The sequence below is a fragment of the Eschrichtius robustus genome, chromosome 3, assembly GCF_028021215.1.
Source record: "Eschrichtius robustus isolate mEscRob2 chromosome 3, mEscRob2.pri, whole genome shotgun sequence".
Classification (NCBI taxonomy): Eukaryota; Metazoa; Chordata; class Mammalia; order Artiodactyla; family Eschrichtiidae; genus Eschrichtius; species Eschrichtius robustus.
The window spans coordinates 176,847,524-176,861,934 of NC_090826.1; the positions used below are offsets into that span (position 1 = coordinate 176,847,524).

Genomic DNA, 14,411 nt, shown 5'->3' on the forward strand with positions numbered 1-14,411 from the left:
TATATAAAAACATCCATTGTCAGATTTTTGTAGTTCTTTAAGTCAGTGTGGTCTGCAAACATTTTTGATCATACACCTCTTAAGAAAGAAAAGTGTTGAGCAATCACAGACATTTACAATTATATACATTTCTTACTATGTAAATATAGTATATGAATCAAAAATTTGTAGAAAAATAAGGAATTAATAAAAATTATATAAGAAGTTCTTATATTTTTCTCAAACACCTTTGGAATCATTTTATATTTTGTCTTTTCCATGTTTTTGATTTACAGTATTGTCATTTTTATCAATTAAGAGTCGAGTTAATTACATGAAGCATGAGAAAAATTAGCAAATAGGAATGTCAATGTTGAAGCAACTATTTATAGACTTAGTCTGATGATATTAATCATTATAAGAGAGCCTTATTTGTTAGTGTGTCACAGTTTACAATTTACTTTTACACAAAAAAATCTTAAGTGATTTTCACAAGTGCCTTATAATGTGGACAGAACAGCAGGTGTTAACATCTCAATTTTGAGATTCAGGAAGCCTTAGTGTCTTTCTTGGCCATATGAACAATAATAATAATGTATCTGTTATTAATAATAAGATCTTGCAAGTGCTGAGCATTTGGTTAAAATCAGGGTTTAGAATCAGGGTACTCTGGGTGATAGAAGCAGGATGAAAAGGCCTGATATGTGTAACCATGGGATTAGGCTGGTCATGGTGAAGAACAGGGCACTTAAAGCTGGGGGTCACAGTGGACCTGGGTCAGGAGGGTGAATCCTAAGTCCAGGTGATGAGGCCTAGAGGATCAGAATCCAGGAAACAGTGAAATAGGCAATACAGAGTGAGGAACCAAGTATAGAACTTCTCTGCAGGTGACAGTGTGTGTGTGTGTGTGAGTGTGTGTGTGTGTGTGTGTGTTGACAGAAACCATGTAATCTCTGGGCTAGAAAACAGTTTATTTCTCATAGAGAATCTTACTGCCATTTCCTGGAGCCCTGAAGCCCATGGAGGGGCACAATGTCAGCCAAATGTTCACTTGTTCCTGCATCTCAAGAATCTTGATGTAACATGATTCAGAATTTATAGAGCACAGTTAGTCTATGGGCCCAACCTCCTCTTCATTGAAAGAAAGGCCTTTACTTTGAGTTGCAAAAAAACAAAATAAAATAAAATAAGAATAAAAAAGTCTTTTCTGGGGAGAGTGTTAGGAAGGTACCTAGATTTTTACTGTCCTGGAATTTGAGCAAATATCTCTGCGTCAGATGAGTTTAATTCCCATAGTCTCTTTGGAGCAATATCCAATATATAGCTTCTGAGGCAATCATCCTTTAAGATTTTTTTTTTAATTTATTTAATTTATTTATTTTTGGCTGTGTTGGGTCTTTGTTGCTGTGCGCAGGCTCTCTCTAGTTGCGGCTAGTGGGGGCCACTCTTTGTTGCGGTGTGAGGGCCTCTCACTGCAGTGGCCTCCCTTATTGCAGAGCACGGGCTCTAGGCACGCTGGCTTCAGTAGTTGTGGCTCTTGGGCTCAGTAGTTGTGGCACATGGGCTTAGCTGCTCCACGGCATGTGGGATCTTCCCAGACCAGGGCTCGAACGCATGTCCCCTGCGTTGGCAGGCGGATTCTTAAGCAGTGCACCACCAGGGAAGCCCGCAATCAACCTTTAATCAAGCTTGCCAGTGCTCTTAGGTCAGAAAGCCTGGGCCTTGAAGAAACATAAAAATATTCACAAAGAACTGTTTTCTAAAACTGATGACCACAGCAGCAAGAGAGGAGAACACAGCTATGGAACAATGCTTCCAGGGATGGGACTTTCCAGATACTTCCTGAATTGCTTGTCAAGTTTTTCAGCCACAGAAATTGTCTTTGTGCTTGATTCCATTCTTTTAATACTGTCGCTTTCTCTGTCTTGTTTTATCTTTCCCCCTTAAATATTACTTTTTTCCATTGCATGTCCATGAAGTAGTCATTTCATCTGCTATACAGTTTGTTGTTGCCTCATCACTACATTGAAAATGAACCCTTTACCTCCCACTGCTTGAGCCAACCTACTGGCTGTACGTTTTTTACATCCTCTGAGGGGGACCGCTTCTGAAATGCTGTCATCTAGCTTTCTGATGTGACTCAGGAAGAAGGGAGAGACTGACGGGGGGCATTACAGAAAGGGGCCAGTCGGAGGTGGGGAAGCTGCCAGCAGCGGGCCGGGGGCGGGGTCCCTAGGCAGAAGAGCCCTGGGAGGCCCCTGGGGAGGCCCCGGGGTAGTCGGCGCTGCTCGAGGGGAGCTGCGAGGCCCGCCTCTGCCCCCCGCGGAGGGCGCGGAGAGCTTTGCTGTTCAAAGAGGGGCCCACGGCAGCCTCGGCACCACCTTATCAGAAGTGCAGAATCTCGGGCCTCTCTCCAGACCTACTGAATCAGAATCTGCGTTTGAACAAGATTCTCAGGATATCTGTGGTGATCTTGGAAGAGTCCGTTTCATGGAATCGATCTCTATGATGGGAAGCCCCGAGAGCCTTAGCGAAACATTTTTGCCTAATGGCATAAGTGGTAACAAAGGTGCAAAGAAAGTCTCTGTAGGTGTAATTGGAAGTGGAGATTTTGCTAAATCCCTGACCATTCGACTCTTTAGATGTGGGTATCATGTGGTCATAGGAAGCAGAAATCCTAAGTTTGCTTCTGAATTTTTTCCTCATGTAGTAGATGTCACTGACCATGAAGATGCTCTAATAAAAGTAAATATGTCTGAGTAATATTCCATTGTATGTATGTGCCACATCTTCTTTATCCATTCATCCGATGATGGACACTTGATAGGGAGGGTGGGAGGGAGGCAGATGCAAGAGGGAAGAGATATGGGAACATATGTATATGTATAACTGATTCACTTTGTTATAAAGCAGAAACTAACACACCATTGTAAAGCAATTATACTCCAATAAAGATGTTAAAAAAAAAAATAAATAAATAAATGTATTAGCTTGGTAAAAGAAAAAAAAAAAGTAAATATAATATATGTTGCCATACATAGATAACATTACATCTCCCTGTGGGACCTGAGACATCTGCTTATGGGTAAAATCCTTGATTGATGTGAGCAATAACATGAGGATAAACCAATACCCAGAATCCAATGCAGAATATTTGGCTTCATTATTCCTGGACTCCTTGATTGTGAAAGGATTTAATGTTGTCTCAGCTTGGGCACTTCAGTTAGGACCTAAGGATGCCAGCTGGCAGGTTTATAGGTGCAGCAACAATATTCAAGCTCGACAGCAGGTTATTGAACTTGCCGGTCAGTTGAATTTAATTCCCATTGACTTGGGATCACTATCATCAGCTAGGGAGATTGAAAATTTACCCCTGCGACTGTTTCCTCTCTGGAGAGGGCCAGTGGTGGTAGCCTGGCCACGTTTTTCTTTCGTTATTCTTTTGTCAGAGGTGTGATTCATCCGTATGCTAGAAACCAGCAGAGTGACTTTTACAAGATTCCTATTGAGATTGTGAATAAAACCTTGCCTATAGTTGCCATTACTTTGCTGTCCCTGGTCTGCCTGGCAGGTCTCCTGGCAGCTGCTTATCAGCTTTATTAAGGCACCAAGTATAGGAGATTTCCACCTTGGTTGGAGGCCTGGTTACAGGTAGAAAACTGCTTGGATACTAAGCTTTTTCTTCGCTTCAGTCCATGTTGCCTACAGCCTCTGCTTACCAATGAGAAGTTCAGAGAGATACTTGTTTCTCAACATGGCTTATCAGCAGTATGGGACGTGCTTGATATTTATCTGATGCTAGTAAAATACTTGATTAGTATAATTTGTAAAACATAAGATTTAAAATAGTGTAAAATTTTACATACCTTGTAATAGAAATTTTAGTATATTTAGGGAGGGGAAAAAATTGTTCTTTAAATAATGTTTCTGCATAAGAGTTATGTGGCTAATTCAAAATCATTTAGAGTAAAAGCTGCTACTATCCCTTTCTTTGCAGAATAAAAGCAGAGAAGTGAAAAAAAAAAAAAAGAGAAAGGGACCAGTCACCATAGGGTGACTATATTTTTTAACATTGCATTTTATCAAAAGAATATTTTTTCTTTCCCTTTAAGTTTTGATCAATTACAACAGCTCAGAATATCATGGGCATCTCTGCACCTCCAAAATACAATAACCTGTCAATGAATATGATGAATTAGTCATAAATCCAAGACCACAAAGTCATTATTATTCAAAAATTGACAAAGTGCATCATGTTTTGAAATAAAAGGCTGTTATAAAGCATTACTACCCTTTTACTTATCAAAGTTAAGTGGTAGTTTTAACAAGTTAGTTTCCACAAAAGCTCTAACAAGATGAATGGATTTATAACACTGTCAGATACAACTAAGAAAAACTTGGAAATAACTGACAAAAAAAAGCCCAAGAGACTTTTATCCATTCATCCTCACCATCACAGGTACTGTCTTGACAGCACATCTCGTCTCTCTGACGTTCAGTACAAGGGATTACGTATCTGACACTGGATTTTTATAGGTAAATACAAGAATTCCTTATTATAAAATGGTCTCTTGAGAAATTTATAATATTTTGGCATCACTTTCAAGAAGAAACAAGGACTCAAAAATATAAGTAACTTCAACTTATACATTCTTCCACTCTCCTGCCTCTTGCTGTAGAATTTGTAAAAACTAAAATACAGGATGCTTTTTACCCTGTTGTAGCTGTTTGTACTTTACATATATGATACCACTGGGAAAAACTTTTAAAGGATCTTATGATAGTATGAAAATAGATTTCACTTATGATTCCCCCCCAAAAATTTAAATCGATTTTTACTATTTGAACGAACTCAAATAAATCTCAGTTAATGCATTTTTTTTGTCAAATACAGCCTTAGAAATGTTTTGATTCCAGACATTTCAAGGAATGAAAGTACATGAATTTGAATGAATTCACCATGACCAAAAACCAATAGCTATTTGTTGGTTTTATTAGTTCATTACCTAATTATTTATTAATTTTGTGCAAAATAAAGTGGTCTCATTGAACGTTTTAATGATTCTGCTGTTTGTTTATACAGTGTTAAGCATGTGTAAAGTTTTCAATACATGCTAGTTATTGTCATCATAATTATACTAACCTGCATCTCTTGGACTCCTCCATTTTCAGAGAACTTTCACTATTGATACTCTGTGTCTATATGTTTTCACCCTCTCCTCCTCTACTGTTGCCACTTCATCACCATTAGTATTTAATAAAGATTAAATTTCACAGTGAAATGATTGACATTTCCGACTCAAGCGCTCGTGACTCTCCACTGGTCTTCCATCGCTGCCTCCCTGGTCACGTGGTCTTCTCTCTTCATGAGTCTGTTTCTTCTCCTCTTCTTATAGGGAGACAAGTCCTGTGGATTAAGGACCATCCTAATCAGTATAACCTCAGACTAACTTGATTACATCTGCAAAGATGCTGTTTCCAAATTAGGTCACATTCAAAGGTACTAGGAGTTAGGACTTCAGCATACCTTTTGTGGGATGAAATTCAACCCTTAATATTCTTGTTTTCATATCAGTGTTATTCTGCCTTCATAAGTTTGGAATTTTTCTTCTTCTCTATTTTATGAAAGATATGGTATATGGTTGCTATCAATTCTTCCAAACGTGTTTGAGGGAACTCAACTGTGAAAGCATATGGATCTCGAGTTTTCCTTGTAGTAATGTTTCTAACAAATTTAACTTCTTTAATTGGCAGAGGGCAATTCTGTGACAAGTGTGGTAAGTTGTGATTTTTCAAGGAGATGGTCCAATTTCTTGGCGTAGGGTTGTACATGAAAATCTTTTTATTACCTTTTATGGTCTGTGGGATGATCAGTATTGATATTCTTTCTTTCATTTCTGATGTAGGTAATTTTTACCCTCTCACTTGCTCCTTCTCTTTCTTTCACATCATCTTGTTAATGTACCTGTTCTTTGTTAATTCTACTATTAGTGTTCCACTTTCTCTTTTATTTGTGCTCTTATCACTATTATTTCCTTCTTACTTATTGCATCAGATTTAAATTACTCAACTTCCTTTTACTTTTTATGACAGATGATTTATTTCTACTCTTTTAAAATATGAGCATATCTATAAGTTTCTCTCTCATCACTGCTTGAATTCTATTCCACAAATTTAGATACATTGAGATTTTAATATAATTAATTTCAAAATATTTTATAATTACCCGTGATTACTTTTTCTTAATCCATGAGTTCTTTACAAATGATTTTTAAAATTTCCAAATATATGGGACATTTCTAAATGCCTTTTATAATTAATTATTATTTTAAGACCAGTATGTTCAGAATATACTTTCTAATATTTCTGTCTTTGAAACTATTGAGACTGGTGCATATGGCTTATTTTGATGAAAAGTCTGGGTGCAGAATAAATACTCTGTAATTATTAGGTATAGCATTTTGTAAAACCAGTCAGGGTAATTGACTGACTGTTTTTATACCTTCCGAATCGTTACTGCTTTTTGTCTAGTTATCCATTCCAGAGAGGTGTTTGTCAAAATCTCCAACTCTGCTTTTGGATTTAACTCTTTTGCTTTAAGTTCTGTGAGCTTTTGATTGATTTATTTTAAAAATTCTGTTATCATGTAAATCACCAGGAATTTATATCTTCCTGATATTTGAAACTTTTATCATCTTCTGTGATAGTCTTTGTCTTGAGACTTAATATTTCCACTATTTTTATAACCCTACCATTTTCTTACATTTACTGTTGTTTGATAAATCTCTTTCCATCATTTTCTTTTATTCTATCAGTGTTTTAAATTCAAATTATGACCCTGTAGAGAGCATATGCTTCGGTCTTGTTTTGAATTCAACCTAACTTCCTCTCACTTGGAATATTTAGATCATTAATTGTAAACAAAATTAATATAAATTGTTTGACTGAGTTCTGTCTTACTATTTGCTACTTCCCCAATCCTCTCTACTGACCCTTCTTGTCCTACTGTTGGGTTCTTTCTTGAGTTATCTACTGGTTTTTGAAAAATTATTCTAGCTTATTTATTCTATTGACTTTTTACCTATACCTCTTTACACTTTTTAGTGATTTCTCTAGGGATTAAAGAATTAATCCTTGGAATATAGCCAATAATAACTTTAAATGGAGTAAAATCTATAAAAAATATTGAATCAGTATATTATATCTGAAACTAATATGATATTCTAAATCAACAATACTTTAATATAAGAAATAAATTTTTTAAATTGTGCCCTTAACCTATTACAGTCCCCCTTAATCTAGTACATAAAATGTAAAAGTCTTGCTACAGATATGTACAATTAATTACCCTCATCCTTTGTGCAATAGTTTTCATGTATATTACATCTATGTACATTAAAGACAACACAACACAGGATTATATTTACAGTTTTGCATGCCCTTCATTTCTTCCTACACCTAACGTTCTATTTGGTATAATTTATCTCAAATTACCTATTTACTGTTATTTGCAGTCCAGCTCTGATGGCTGGAAACTTACTCATGTTTTATTTATCTACAGAAGGTTTTATTTTGTCTTCATATGAAGGGTAGTTTTACTAGATATGGAATTCTGGGTTAAGAGTTTGGGTTTTGTTGTTGTTGTTTTGATAAATTGGACTTCATCAATAAAATAGCACAATATCCTGCTAGATAGATGATAAGACAAGTTACATCCTGGGAAAAATGTTGCAAACTACAATTCTACAGCAAATTGTTTATAGGATATATTAAAAACTCAACAGTTGAATGATTAGGAAATCGGCAGAATACAGATATTTCACTGAGGAGAACTGTATTACTCAGGGTTCTCCAGAGAAATAGAAACAGTAGTATGTATATGAGAGAGAGGGGAGAGAGAGAGAGACGGAGAGAGAGAGAGAGAGAGGGAATGAGAACTATTGTAAGGAATTGTGTCGTGTGATTCTGGGGCCTGACAAGTGCAGACACAATCTGCGGGGCAGACTGGCAGGCTGGAGATCCAGGGAAGAGGTTGATATTACAACTGGGGTCCAAAGTCGTTCTGGAGGCAGAATCCTGTCTTCCTCAAGAGACCTCACTTTTTTTTAAACTTCAGCGAAGTGGAAGAGGTCCATCCACATTATGAAGGGTAATTTGCTTTTTTCAAAGTCTACTGATTTAAATTTTAATCTCATGTAAAAATACCTTCAGTGTTACCTAAACTGGTCTTTGATCAAATATCTTGGTACCATGGCTTAGTCAAGTTGTTACGTAAAATTAACAATCACAAGTCTATACACATGGCAAGTAAACACTTGGAAGATATTCACCATCAGCCATTCAAAGAAATACAAATTAAAAGCACAATTAAATATAACTACACACCTTTCTTATCAGAATGGCTAATTTTTTTTTTTAAGTGATACAAAATGCAGGTCAGGATGCAGAGAAATTGGATCATTTTTATATTGTACATGGGAATAGCCACTGTGGAAGACAATTGGACAGTTTCCTAAAAAAACTGAACATGTAACTGTCATATGATCTGGCCATTGCACATTTATCACAGGTAAATGAAAACTTATATTCACACAAAAATATTTCATAAATATTTATAGCACATTTATTTGTAATAGCCAAAATCTGGAATCACTTCAACAAATGAATGGGTAAACAAACTGGTAAATGCAGACCTTCAACAATCTGATACATACAAAACTCCTAATAAATCTCCATAGAATTATGCTGCATTAAAAATAATAATTCTAAATCATTACATACTGTATTATTCCATTTCTCCATAACATTTCTTGAAATGATGAAATTATAGAATGGAGAGATTACAGGTTGCCAGGGCCTAAGGCGGGAGTAGGGGCAGGAGGGAAGTGAGGTGTGTATGGCTATAAAACAATAGCCACAGGGATCCTTGTCATGATGGAAATATTCTCTACCTTTTTATAGAAATGTCAGTATCCTGGTTGTAGTGTTGTATTATAGTTTTGAAAGATGTTACCTTTGGGGAAAACTGTGTCAATGGTAGGGATATCTGTGTCTTATTTCTTACAACTGCATGTGAATCTATAATTATTCCATAATAAAATGTTTAATTAAAAATCAGTTAGGAAGACTAATGAAGGTCTGCCTTAACAGGAAATAAAATTAATTGCAAAAGCAATTTGTGAGACAGATCTATACGTATTGATATAGAAACCATGTTGTAAAACATATTAACAAATCATTTGTGCAGAATAAGAAGTAGAAACTCATGACTCTATATATTATACTTTTCATTTAAAAAAGTAACACATATGCTAATATTTTGAAAGGGCACTAGTAGTTTACACCCAAAACGATAGGGGGTGGTAACTTTAACGAGGAGAATTTTTGTGAGTAGTTCTATGTTTTGTGGTGTTGTTTTGAATAAAACAAAGTCCAAGAGATGTTACACATCTATGCCTGGTTCTTTCAGTTGTATGTGTTTTGTGTTTGGTTGGTTGGTTGATAGTTTGGGTTTTTATGTTTTGCATCTTTGTGGGCTCTCAAATGTTGATCTGTGCAGTCTCTGTTTCTGGAACAGCCAGTTTGGTCATCTGTGCCAAAGACCAATGAGTCAGATTATTTTCTTGCTTTGTCTCTTGGCTCTTATTTGCACCATGCCACTCTCATTCCTAACGTATGTTACCTTTGAGTATTGATGAGAAGGAGTGTATGTGTTGTACCTTGAGGCCACGTTACCTGATGCAGATTTCCCAGGCTGCTAAGAAATCCTGAAGACACAGACTGAACTATTAATTAACTGGTACTTTGGTCTCATTGTTAGCGTTTCTCCTTGAATGGCAGAAGTTGTGCCTTTTACTTTTAAACAAAGACATTAAGAAATGTATCAGTCCTAGGAGCAAATTATGATTAGACTTTTGACTCCATTTTTGATATTTTACTGCTGACATCTTTCTAGCCCCATCATTCCCTCTCTCCCTTTCATCCCGTATCTGGGAAGGCCAATAAGAAAGCTGGATTCCCTCTTTTGGTGGTGATGGGAAATTCAAACCATGAAAGTCCAGGAACCCTAACCACAGTAACCCCCCAGTCATTTGCTCAGCCTTGCTCTCTAACTCATTTTCTGACCAGCTTAGGGGCACTTTACTTTATCCATTATGTAAGGAATACACCTTTCATGCCCTCTTGGTGAGAGTGTGGGGTAATCAGTTTTGATATCTAAACCGTTATTTTAGTGGGGAGTTGATCTCACTTCCATGGGGCAACCACAAGACATTTGGCACAGAGGACAGGGTTAGATTTAGACAATCTCCACCTTGACCAGAATCTTTCTGTTTTGCTCTGGGCTTGCTAACTGGTTGTGCTGTCTGATCATGAACGTGCAATGAGATGCCGCCTGCTAGTTATCTAATACATGATGTTGTGTGGCTTTGTGTTGGGCTGTGCCACATTTACTGAGCCCTACTGAGCCCCTGCTATAGATTTAACCAACAGTTGTTGAAAGCTTTTGTAATTGGCTTTTAGAGAGAAGAGTATGGGATCAGGCCCATCTTAAGACGGTCCTGGTTGAAGTGTTTTGTCCTGGACCTGTGTGTTGGGTTGACTTGTGTGGTTGGATTCAAGTATAAGTCTGACTGATGTTACGCTTAATAGGATGACTCTTACACTGTGACCATTTTTTTCTGTGACTCAACCAGGCATTGCCCCCTCCCCGCATTTTACAGAATGCTCAAGTAAAAAACGGATACCCCGGGCAATATCCAGGCCCATCAGGTATTTACTCATGAGAAAATATCTGCTAATGGACCATGGGCATGCTGAGGTCCACACTCCTAATCCTAAAAGCAGATGATTCACTAGGACCCTGTGCCTTAAATGCTTCTGCTACTGCTGCTTCTGCCTAGACCTCTGCAGCCAAAAAGGATCCTGATCCGCAGAGTTACAGGGAGAAATGCCCATAGCACCAGACCCTTATACAAAGTGTCCCCTAAATGCTTTATCCCCACTCCACTCTAATGGCCAGAGTACACCATCAACCTATTGAATAAGTGTAAAACAGACAAAACCTGGTTCTTATCAAATGTCTCAGATTATCAACATGACAAGGGTTTAATTCAAACCTGACTTAAGGTCAGAGTCATTATACTCAATAAAGCAACAACTGCAATCAAAGAGGCCTCAAACTCTGATGATACTGACTTGGGAATCTCTGGAGGGAGAAAATTATGAGAAGGAAGCTAGGACACCCACCCCCGAAGTATATCCCGTAATCACCAGGGGGGAGAGAGAGGCAGAGAGAGAGAGAGAGAAGAAAAAGAAAGGGAAAAGAAAAGGAAAAAAGGGAAGAAACTTTTATTTGGAATGAGGAAACAAAAAATGAAACTAGGGTCTGCAATTTTAACCAAGTAGAAATTAAAAATTCAGTAATTTTATTTTATTTATTTTTAATATCTTTATTGGGGTATAATTGCCTTACAATGTTGTGTTAGTTTCTGTTGTACAACAAAGTGAATCAGCTATACATATACATATATCCCCATATCCCCTCCCTCTTGCGTCTCCCTCCCACCCTCCCTATCACACCCCTCTAGGTGGTCACAAAGCACTGAGCTGATCTCCCTGTGCTATGCAGCTGCTTCCCATTTATACAGTAAAACATTTCAGACCACTAGTTTGTTAGGGAGCCTTTACAATATAGATTCTGAATTAACTTTAACATCTACTTAGATGTGGCAATTAACATAGCTCCATGGCCTTAATAGGTACTTGGTCTCAGATTGCAAGTATACCCGGAGATCCCAGTAAATTTAAACAAGGTACCACTCTACTCTTAGAGGAGCTACTAGGCAGAAAACAGAGGACACCAGGTAAGCCTTAATCATTACAAATGTTGCCATGTGTAAATTCTACATGGTTGTAACATCTGTTGCCCTGAAGTATCCTGCAGTGAACATGGAAGTTCTGGCCCAATAAACAATAAATTGAAATAAAATTACATCCTAGGCACTTAGAATTGGCTCAGCAAAATGGTATCACATGGAACTCCCTCTTACCCAGTAAAAATAGCCAATACAATCCAATATAAAATGAAACAAGGCCTACAGGAATTAAGTCCTATCATAGACACTTACCAAAGGAAGGAACCATTGTGCTTATTGCTTTTCCCTTTAGCAACCCAATCTGGTCATTGCTCCATCCTGATAAAAGATGAATGGCTCCCAACAATAGATTACTACAGCTGTAAATCCATGACACCCCTTATTAAGGGTCCTATATCCAATATTATTGAAATTATTGACTTTATCTAATTAGTGACTAGAAAATAATTTGCTATTATGCATCTTCCTAATATGTTCTATGGCTGGCGTATTTCAGCAGCCTCTCTTCACATTCAGTTTGCCTTCACTTTCAAAGAGGCACAATATATATTTTAGCCAGCTACCCACTTCCAACAATTCTGCCATTGTGCACGTGTTTTATAGGCAAGATCCTAACCACATTCAACATTCTCTCAGAACACAGATATAACATTATATTGATGTCATTCTCATCAGAAGAGATTCGTTTGACACACTCATTCTAGATATACAGTCATTCACAAAGGATCTTACACACACACACATATATGCACACACTCACTAAGAGATGAGCCATTGCCCAACACATAGTACAAGGCCCTGCCACCTCAATTAATTTCTGGACATTATATGGTCAAATGAGAGCTGCTCTCTTTGACACTGTTAAGAAACTGCTATTGACCATTTCAGCATGCGCAATGTTAAAACAAACCCAACATCTTTGGAGACTTTTTTCATTGCTGGAGGCAACATGTTGCTCATTTACAAATTTTTCCTATGCTAATTTATGCTGTTACAAATTATCCCATTTTGAATGCCCTCCTACTCACCAACAGAAGGCTCAGAATCTACCCAAATCATAGTACAAACAGGCACATGCATTAAGACCCAAGAGAGATTCCTTAACTTTAGAAATTTTAGCAATGTCTATTCAAAATTGGATTGGATTATCTGAGGGTTTTTAATTGGATTATTTAATTGGATTTTTTAATTGGATTATTTGAGGGTTTTTTTTTTTTTTTTTTTGCTATTGAGTTGTAAGAGTTCCCTATATATATTAAATATCAATGCCTCATCAGATATATGGTTTGCAAATATGTTCTCTTATTCAGTAGATTGCCTTTCACTCTGTTGATTGGTTCCTTTGCTGTGAAGTCTTTTTAGTTTGATGTAGTCCTTTCTGTCAAATTTTGCTTTTGTTGCTTGATCAATGGAACAGAATAGAGAGACTAGAAATAAAGGAAACCCACACATATATGATCAACTGATCTTTGACAAGGTTGTCAAGAATACACAATGGAGAAAAAATAGTCTTTTCAACAAATTGTTTTGAGGAAACTGGATATTCACATGAAAAAGAATGAAACTACCATCTTACATCATACACAACAGTCAACTTAAGATGGATTAAATATTTAAACATAAGACCTGAAATTGCAAAACTCCAAAAGTTAGATATAGGGGAAAAGCTTCATGATATTGGGCTTGACAATGATTTTTTGGATATGACAAAAAGTCATAAGCAACAAAAGTAACATTAGTGTCACATGTTTTTTTTAAAATTAGTTTTTATTGACATTTAGCATCTCTAGCTATATAAGATAATTGAGCATTAACCAAAAATGCTATCATAATCGACCAGTTTATATGATACAATGTTCTTTTATGAGTTGTGATGGCACACCATTTATAATTACTGTTGCTAGAATAGTCCATTATGTTCTGGTGATAAGGTGGGGTGGTAGGCAGAATAAACCTGGGGATATGTTTACTTACATGGCAGAGGGACTTTGCATATATAATTAAGTTAATGACCTAAAGATGGGGAGAATATTTTGAATTATGCTGGTGAGCCCAATGTAATCACAAGTCTCTTTATAATAGGTCAGCAGGAGGATGAGAGTAATAGAAACGGGGAGATACATTAGGATGTAGAAAAGCTGGGAAATGGATTCTCCCCTACTGCCTACAGAAGGAGCGCAGCCCTGGCAGCACCTTGTGTTGTTCTAAGTCATTCAGTTTTAAGTCACTAAGTTTGTAGTAAGCTATTTATTACAGCGGCAATAGGAAACTAATACATACGGTAAATCAAAATCATTTTGATAGACTAAGAAAATAGATCTTCCCATTCTATCAATAGCAAAACAAAAAATAAATAATGAAAGTACAATATTTGAGCGTGCGCACTTGAGTTTTTAGTTTTCTTGCTTTTATGAGAGGCTTTTCTTTGCTAAACTTCCTTTTTTCACTTGGTTTCTACTATGTTTTTGTCACTGATATTTTAGTCCTAACAGGATTTTAGTGTAGCAAATACCTTGCCTTTCCTTTAGAGATCTGACAAAGGTCACTGGGTGCTTA

The 14,411-nt window shown here is 36.8% G+C and overlaps 1 pseudogene; it reads left to right on the plus strand.

The window, feature by feature from the left end:
- The first annotated feature begins 708 nt into the window (after positions 1-708).
- On the plus strand, positions 709-3,775 carry LOC137760770 (metalloreductase STEAP2 pseudogene; annotated as a pseudogene).
- Positions 3,776-14,411: the final 10,636 nt, after the last annotated feature.